This window comes from Cebus imitator, unplaced genomic scaffold, assembly GCF_001604975.1.
Source record: "Cebus imitator isolate Cc_AM_T3 unplaced genomic scaffold, Cebus_imitator-1.0 Scaffold173, whole genome shotgun sequence".
Classification (NCBI taxonomy): Eukaryota; Metazoa; Chordata; class Mammalia; order Primates; family Cebidae; genus Cebus; species Cebus imitator.
The window spans coordinates 2406749-2414545 of record NW_016107488.1 but is presented as its reverse complement, the minus strand read 5'-3'; positions in this window follow the sequence as shown (position 1 = coordinate 2414545).

The window sequence follows — 7797 nt, the reverse complement described above, 5'->3', positions numbered from 1 at the left end:
AAATAAAATAAAATGGTTAAACATCACGGAATAGCATATCCCTGCAACCATTCAAAATATGGAAGGTATATATGTACTGAAATGGAAGGTGATCAAAAATATTAAGTTAAAAAGACAAGTTGCATACTATAACTGAGTAAAATTTTTGTTTTTGTAAACCAAAAATGCATATCTCTCAAAGAGAACAAAAAAAATATTTTGGAGGCAATACAACAAGCAGCAGTTGCTTTCTGGAAAGGAAATTAAAGGGTCAAGCATTTTTAGTTTTTATTATATAAATATCTATGTTAATTTTTGCATGAATAATTAAGTAGATTTGTAATTAAACAAAAATATAAATTTTAACAGAAATAAAGCTTATTGAAGACAAAAATAATCTTTTGCATTTTTATATTAGTGATTTCCACAGAAAAAATGGTGAATAATTTGTTTTACTTTTTAACTAATTTAAAATTATCTTCTATTTTCATTTACATGAGTCCAATGGGCAATGTGTAATTCTTTCTAGTTCTGCTATTGCTTTTGTTTCAGCTTCAGATTTTCTAGTTAGAAAGATTTATGAGCAGATAATCTGATAATCTTCATCTCTATGTGGCCTTTCTAGAGTTCATGCCTACAACTATTTCCCATGTTTGAAATCACCTCAAAACACGTGAGAACTTGGAAGATTACAAATCTTCAAAGATTTTATACCTCTTCTCCTAGTCAGATAGAAAACAGCATCATCTTCTATGGTTTTTGACACTTGAATTGAAAGTGGCTATTAAAAGATATGCCACATATGAAATGTGTTGTTTATATAAACATTTATTTATTCACATTTAAGTGAAATGCCAGAAAGTAAATGTCAGGATGAAATGAAATATGGTCAGAGTGAAATAAGTATTGTTGAGTTATGAAATTTTTTAAAATGCATATATAAGAAGTGTTAGTTTCTGAGTGTATTTAAAGTATTAAATACATTGGAATAAAAGTGTAAAACAAGGATATTTTAGCAATAACAATTGGCACTGTCACCACACTTATTTGTTTTATATTTATTTATACATATATATATATATATATATATATATATGGTGACATTGCTTGTCAATGGAGACAGAAATGGCTTTTGGAATAAATGAAGGAATACATGCAAGCCTTTTTTGAATATAAAAAATTCTATTACCTGTATTATTACAGATTACATATCCTGAACATTTTTCTAAACAAAGCAAATAAAAAATGCTGGGTAAAATGGAAGACATGCACTTTTAAACTCAAAGTTGTACTAGCAAAACACAGTTAAAATTCCAGGGGTCTTAAAGCAAAGAGGTCATTAAAAACCAAAATGGTAAGCACAAGAACTCACATTCGTCAGCCTAGCCATTGGGAAATTGTTGGTCTCAATAACCGAGTGTCTTGGGTTTTGATGCTCTTAGGATAGGTAACAAACTTGTGCAAAATAAAAACTTGAAGCTGACATCTCTGCACAAAGAACACTCAAAGGTTATTATGATTTTAGTGAAAGAATCAAGCTTCAAAAATACGAGCACTATCACAAGGAAGAAATTATGAAGTTCATATCTGGACACCTGAGCTCTAGGGAAAAATATTCAACTTTAAGAACGTAATGATATGCCAAAAGTTACCTGTTATTGATGCTCAATTTTAACCACTTACATTTTTTGAGAGATTAGAAATTCAATAAAGTGTTCTTGGGTTAAAGAGACCCCTAGAGTTTTTGACCAAAGCAAACTAAAATCCTGTCTTGATTAATTATTTCTAAACAGACTATACAAGAGTTCCATAAATAAAGCCCTCTGATAATATAAATCACTGGGTCAGAAAGCAGAAACATCAGATAATACAACTATGAGACATAGAGAATAAAGTATTTTTAAAATGATCAGATACATAAAAAAGAAAAAGTATGAGTTAAAATGAAAAATAAGTAGATAACCAAATAGAACAAGTAATAATAAAAATATATATGATCATTAAGAAAAAGGAGAAGCTTCATTGGAAAAATTAAATGTTAGATTACCCATAGCTGTGGAGAGAATTGGTGACATTAAAGAGCTTAGTCAGAATGTAGCCTCAAAAATATAAAAGGAGAGAAAGCCTAAAAGAGGGATTAAAATTATAATATATTCTAAATCTGATAGGGATTACAGAAGGAAAGAATAGAGAAAACGAGGGAAAGACAACATTCTTAGCAATAATGCCTGAAAATTTTCTGGAGTTGATGAAAATATATTTTTCTTGTTGCAGACTCTCAAAGAGGGTGTCAATAAAAATAAATCCACATATATACACATTGTAGTATAACCATAAAAATTGAAATCTTAGAAAATATTTTTTTAAAAAGAATTAAAATTATTACAAAGGAACAATAATGAAACAGACCTTTTCCCATGAAACAGTATCTACACAGAGTTGGGAGGATATAGCTGCAACATATCCTTGGCCTGGGTAACAGGTGAGACTCTGAGTCAAAACAAACAAACAAAAAACCCTTAAAAAGTCTCTAAACCATAAAATGAGCACCTATTCCTGATGTGAATTTTAATTAATAATTTCCAAATGCGTGCAAAGCCAATAGATACCTGGGGAAAAATATTCACAAAGTCAAAAGAGAGCAAAAGAGGAATATAGGGCTTTACAGAACCATTTGTTTTACTTGACTCAAAACAAAAACAAAATACTGAATAGCGTTTAAAGACTATCTAGAAAGAATTAGGACTGATTGTCACACTGTTAAGCTGAAAAATTCAATCGTTGTTTGAAAATTCTGTATAGAACTGTTTATTCCACTCCAGTGTATCAGCAGAAAAGTTCAAGCTTCATTACCTTTTGCGCTTGTATAAATAGGCTTGTGAAGATCCCTCCACCAACCTTGATTATAGAAGCACATATGATAAAAGCGTCTGTGTTATTTCATCCTTACTATTTTTATCTTGTATTTTTTAATATGGCTCAGCCTTTCTTACAACTTTGACAAAAATCTGCCCAGTACTCTAGGTATATTTTTATTCTAAGGCAAAAACTCTTCAAAATTTTCATTTAGGAAGAAGGTAGCTGGGGATCTGACCTAAGACAGGTTTCTGGAAAGAGAAAAAGTGGCCCACTATATGCCTGACAAGAAGGGAAATTGATTTGAAAGTCACAAGGAAGGAAAGGAAACAAAAGACAGCATGAACTATCAGGTCCAAAGAAGGTGGGCAAAGGGCACTATGTAGAATAGAAGAAACTCTTTTAGGAGTGATCCGAAAAAAAAAAAAAAGAGTAATATTATAGGGAATTTGTGGTCTGGTCTTTGGTCGGGGAGGAAGTTGTTAATGAAGAGTTCAACGAAAGGGGTCAAGTGCAACCAATAGTCAAGAATTATTTCACGTAATATATATGCCCATGTCCTCACCCAAAAGATATTATTAGATTTTTTTCCCTTTCTGCTGACTTTGTAAATTTCTTAAAGAAAAATGGAGAGGATAAAAGAAAGGGAAAAAAATCAAGACTTAAAATTGTTATCATTTAAATGTTTCTGTTATAAACTGGCACTGATTATTAATATAACGTTGTACCTAAAAATTGTCTTCAAATGTATAACATGCATAAGTAGTTGATTAAAAACTTTTCGTCTCTTCTTTTACTCTTTTTTTTTTCTTGAAAATTGGCTGTCCTTTGCACCCATGTTATTCAGAAATGTCATTGCATCATTTTGAAAATTTTTGTGGAATGGCTGACCTTTAATGAGCCAATGAAATTTCAAAAGGGAAAATAATTTTAACCCAATTTATTTTCCTTAAAAACAAATGAAAATGGAATTACACTTGAACTAGCAAGAACTATAACATTTACACTCAGAAATAGAAACCCATCATGGAACTGCTGCACAAAGAAATATTAGAATGAGAAACAACTCAATTTCATATCATGCAATTTAAATGTGTTTTAAGTAATTAAAATTAATGTAATTGGGACTGTCTCTGAACCGTGGTTCAGTTAGGTCATTAAAATGTTGTACTAGGAAGATCTAAAATTGTTTGTAAGCAAAAAAGAAGAGATAATCATTATTTTTCATCTCATTCAGGTACGAACTAAGATCCTAACAGGGTGAGAGAGAGTTTGTGATCCATACTGCTCTCTGCTTCTAGCTGTTTTTGCTTCTGAAAGTAATGGAAGCATTACTTCCGGGAGAAAGTTTCCTAACCACCATACCCTCCCACCCAAGATATGTTTAGGTGCCTTTATATTTATACTTTAAATGTGATTGGCACAATTCCTTTTTAGTACTTACAATCATGAGTAACAATTTGTGTAAGTATTCATGTAATGGTTCATCTCACTCATTAAACTACAAAATTATGTGAGAGCAGGAACCGTTAATACCATTTTGGGTTTCCTAATGTCAAAAATAATACTGGCATAGAATAGATGTTAAGAAAATATTAAACTAGATGTTCTTGGTGAATGGATTAGATATATAGGAGCTAGATAGGTAAGACAGGAGGGTTAGTAGATAGATATATAGATAGATAGATAGATAGATAGATAGATAGATAGATAGATAGATAGACTATATAAATATAAAATTATTAGACTAGTTCAAAATTAATTACATTTTTTGCCATTTCTTTTAATGGCAAATACAAAATACAACATTAACATAAAATTTTAGAATTGTCATTTATTTAATGACATCCTTGGGTTATTCATCATGTACAAAATGCTGAATTACATAGATAAAGATACTCTGAAAATTTGAGTGAAATAAAAGTCATCCTGACCAGCCTGGGCAACATGGTGAAACCCCATCTCTTCCAAAAAAGACACAAAAATAACCCAGGCCTAGTGGCTTGTTCCTGTAGTCCCAGCTTCTTGGGGGGCTGAGGTGGTAGGATCGCCTGAGCCCGGGAGGCAGAGGTTGTGATGAATGAAATCACACAACTGCATTCCAGCCTGGGCGAGAGTGAGACCTGTCTCAAAAAAATAAATAAATAAGTCAACATATTTTAATATATTATCAGTGCCACATTGAGTTAGAATAAAAATAAAATAAAATAAAACACAGTTATTGATCATCTGAAAACATAATGCTTGGAAGAGAACATCTGTTAGTTTGTGCTCCTACAATAGCAGATCTTGAGACAAGTGACTGCCTATAGGCAGCTTATTTGAGTGAAAACACAAATGAGGAAGCTGGGTAAGTAACACAAGAGAGAAAAGCCAACAAAATTTCTATTAATACAAGGGTTTATTGATTTGGGAAACCTGTGTTCAATCCCACTGAGGACTCTCTGAGAAGCTATGTGAACTGTAGGTCAGAATGCCTCACCACAGAACATGAAAGACAGGACCCCCACTGGTTGAGGATTGGAGGGATGTTAACTCCAACCGTATTCTCCGCTTTTGGGTACCAAATGCCTGTGGTGGAGAAAACTCTTAATGTGCCTCATAAGGTCCTGGAATTGTGAACCACAGTTGCACATGACCTCAGGTGGTCAGCAAATAAGATATTTTACCCCTAGCTTTGGTAGGTCCCGGTACATATTTGTAGGAAATGAAGAGGACTACTATTAGTTCCAAGTGAGTGTCAAGAACTAACTACTATTAGTTCTCAAATGAGTGCCAAGCCTGACTCATTTGAGAGACTCCTTAGATGTCAGAGATTTTATACAAATTCCACTTAAGAAAGAATTGTTAGGAGTTGGAGTAGATATTTTCCTGGGCATTAATAGCTGTGTAATTGGAAGACTATAGTGGTAATTTCAGGTTGAGCTGAAATTACATTCACCCCAGGACTGAAAAAAAAAAAAAAATGTCTGAGATTGTCTAGAGAACTGGAGGAACTGGGCCGCATTGGGCTCTATTTGTAGAAGCAGTTCATATGCTTCAGGAGTAAAACTCAGAAGAAAGCTGTCAAGATACAAATCATTTTTTCACATAATACAGTCAGATATCTGCCCATCAGGTTACCTGCTGATCCAGTTTCTATAAATGCTATTTTGAGCCAGAGGAAAAGGGGTCTATAATAAAACAGTGAATAAGAATAAAAAGAACCAAGTCCCTAAACTAGTCAATGGACATTAACTGCATAGTGATAGAAAAAGATAAAAATGTTCAGTTCCATTGTTACCAGTTAGTTCAGACAATGTCAGTGCTTTGCCAGTGACAAGAGTCAGCACTAGACAATTTGTAGTGGCTTCATAGCTAGGTTAGCACACAAAACCTGTAGCTGCTTTGCTTCAGTCATTGGAAGCATGAGTTACCTCTTGCAAAAATCACTTCCAAAAATGGATAGAATAAAGGAAGAAAGTAAATGTCAGATATGATTAGGTAGAATAGAATCTTAAAATGGATCACACTTAAGATAAGCCTTATAAAATTATAAAACAATTTGGAGGTATATTTGAGAAAGATACAACCAGTCCATGTAATGAAGATGGCAAAAGAAAAAGAACATTTTCTACAACTGTTCTATGATCTTCATATGGTGTGGCCTGCAGAAACCCAGTTTGTATTAAAAATGTTACAACAGCTCTCTTTAGCATTTGCAGGGTCAGGAATCACTCACAGCGCAATCTCACAAGTGCCCTGGAAACTTAATTTGAACTTTTAAATAAATTGCTAGCCTACAACTTTTTTGAAACACTCATATCAGTTAATGAAAGTTACACAAGCTTTCATGGATAATTTTAAGCAACAAACTACACACAATAACTTACAACCCTAAGATATATATCAATTCCATGAACAATGCAACTAGGAAAACGTGAGTTTATTCTTCTTGACTCTCCTTTCTTTTTTTTTTTTTTTTTTCATTGACTCTGAGCAGTTTGTCATTGTACCTTTTATTAACTTTGCATTACTTTGACTATAACATATAATCACAGCAGGAATTTTGGCAAGTATCTGAATTTAGAATATGATTCCAACATTCAGAAAATTTTGAGAAATTGGGATATCCCCAATAGTGGTCCTTAGAAGATATAAAACAAGCTATTTTTGATGTCTATAACAAGGAAGATATGCCTTCGTGTGACAAAGTTTTCCTTAAAATGTGAAATACCAAGTTGTTGGTAAAGGATATGTTGATACATGAGGCCAACAAACATATGAAAAAATGCTCACCATAACTGGTCATTAGAGAAATGCAGATAAAAACCACATTGAGATACCTCTTCATGCCAGATAGAATGGTGATCATTAAAAAATCTGGAGACAACAGATACTGGAGAAATAGGAACACTTTTACATTGTTGGTGGGAGTGTAAATTAGTTCAGCCATTGTGGAGGATTGGCGATTCTTCAAGGACCTAGAAATAGAAATTCCATTTGACCCAGCAATCTCATTACTAGGTATATATCCAAAGGATTATAAATCGTTCTACTATAAGGACACGTGCACACGAATTTTCATTGCAGCACTGTTTACAATAGCAAAGATCTGGAACCAACCCAAATGCCCATCAATGATAGACTGGACTGGGAAAATGTGGCACATACACACCATGGAATATTTTGCAGCCATCAAAAAAGAAGAGTTCGTGCCCTTTGTAGGGAAATGAATGAACCTGGAAACCATCATTCTCAGCAAACTGACACAAGAACAGAAAATCAAACACTGCATGTTCTCACTCATAGGTGGGTGTTGAACAATTAGAACACATGGACACAGGGAGGAGAGCATCACACACAGGGGTCTGTCGGGTGGGGGAAATAGGGGAGGGAAAAGTGGGGGGTGGGGAGTTGGGGAGAGATAGCATGGGGAGAAATGCCAGATATAGGTGATGGGGAGGAGGGCAGCAAATTACA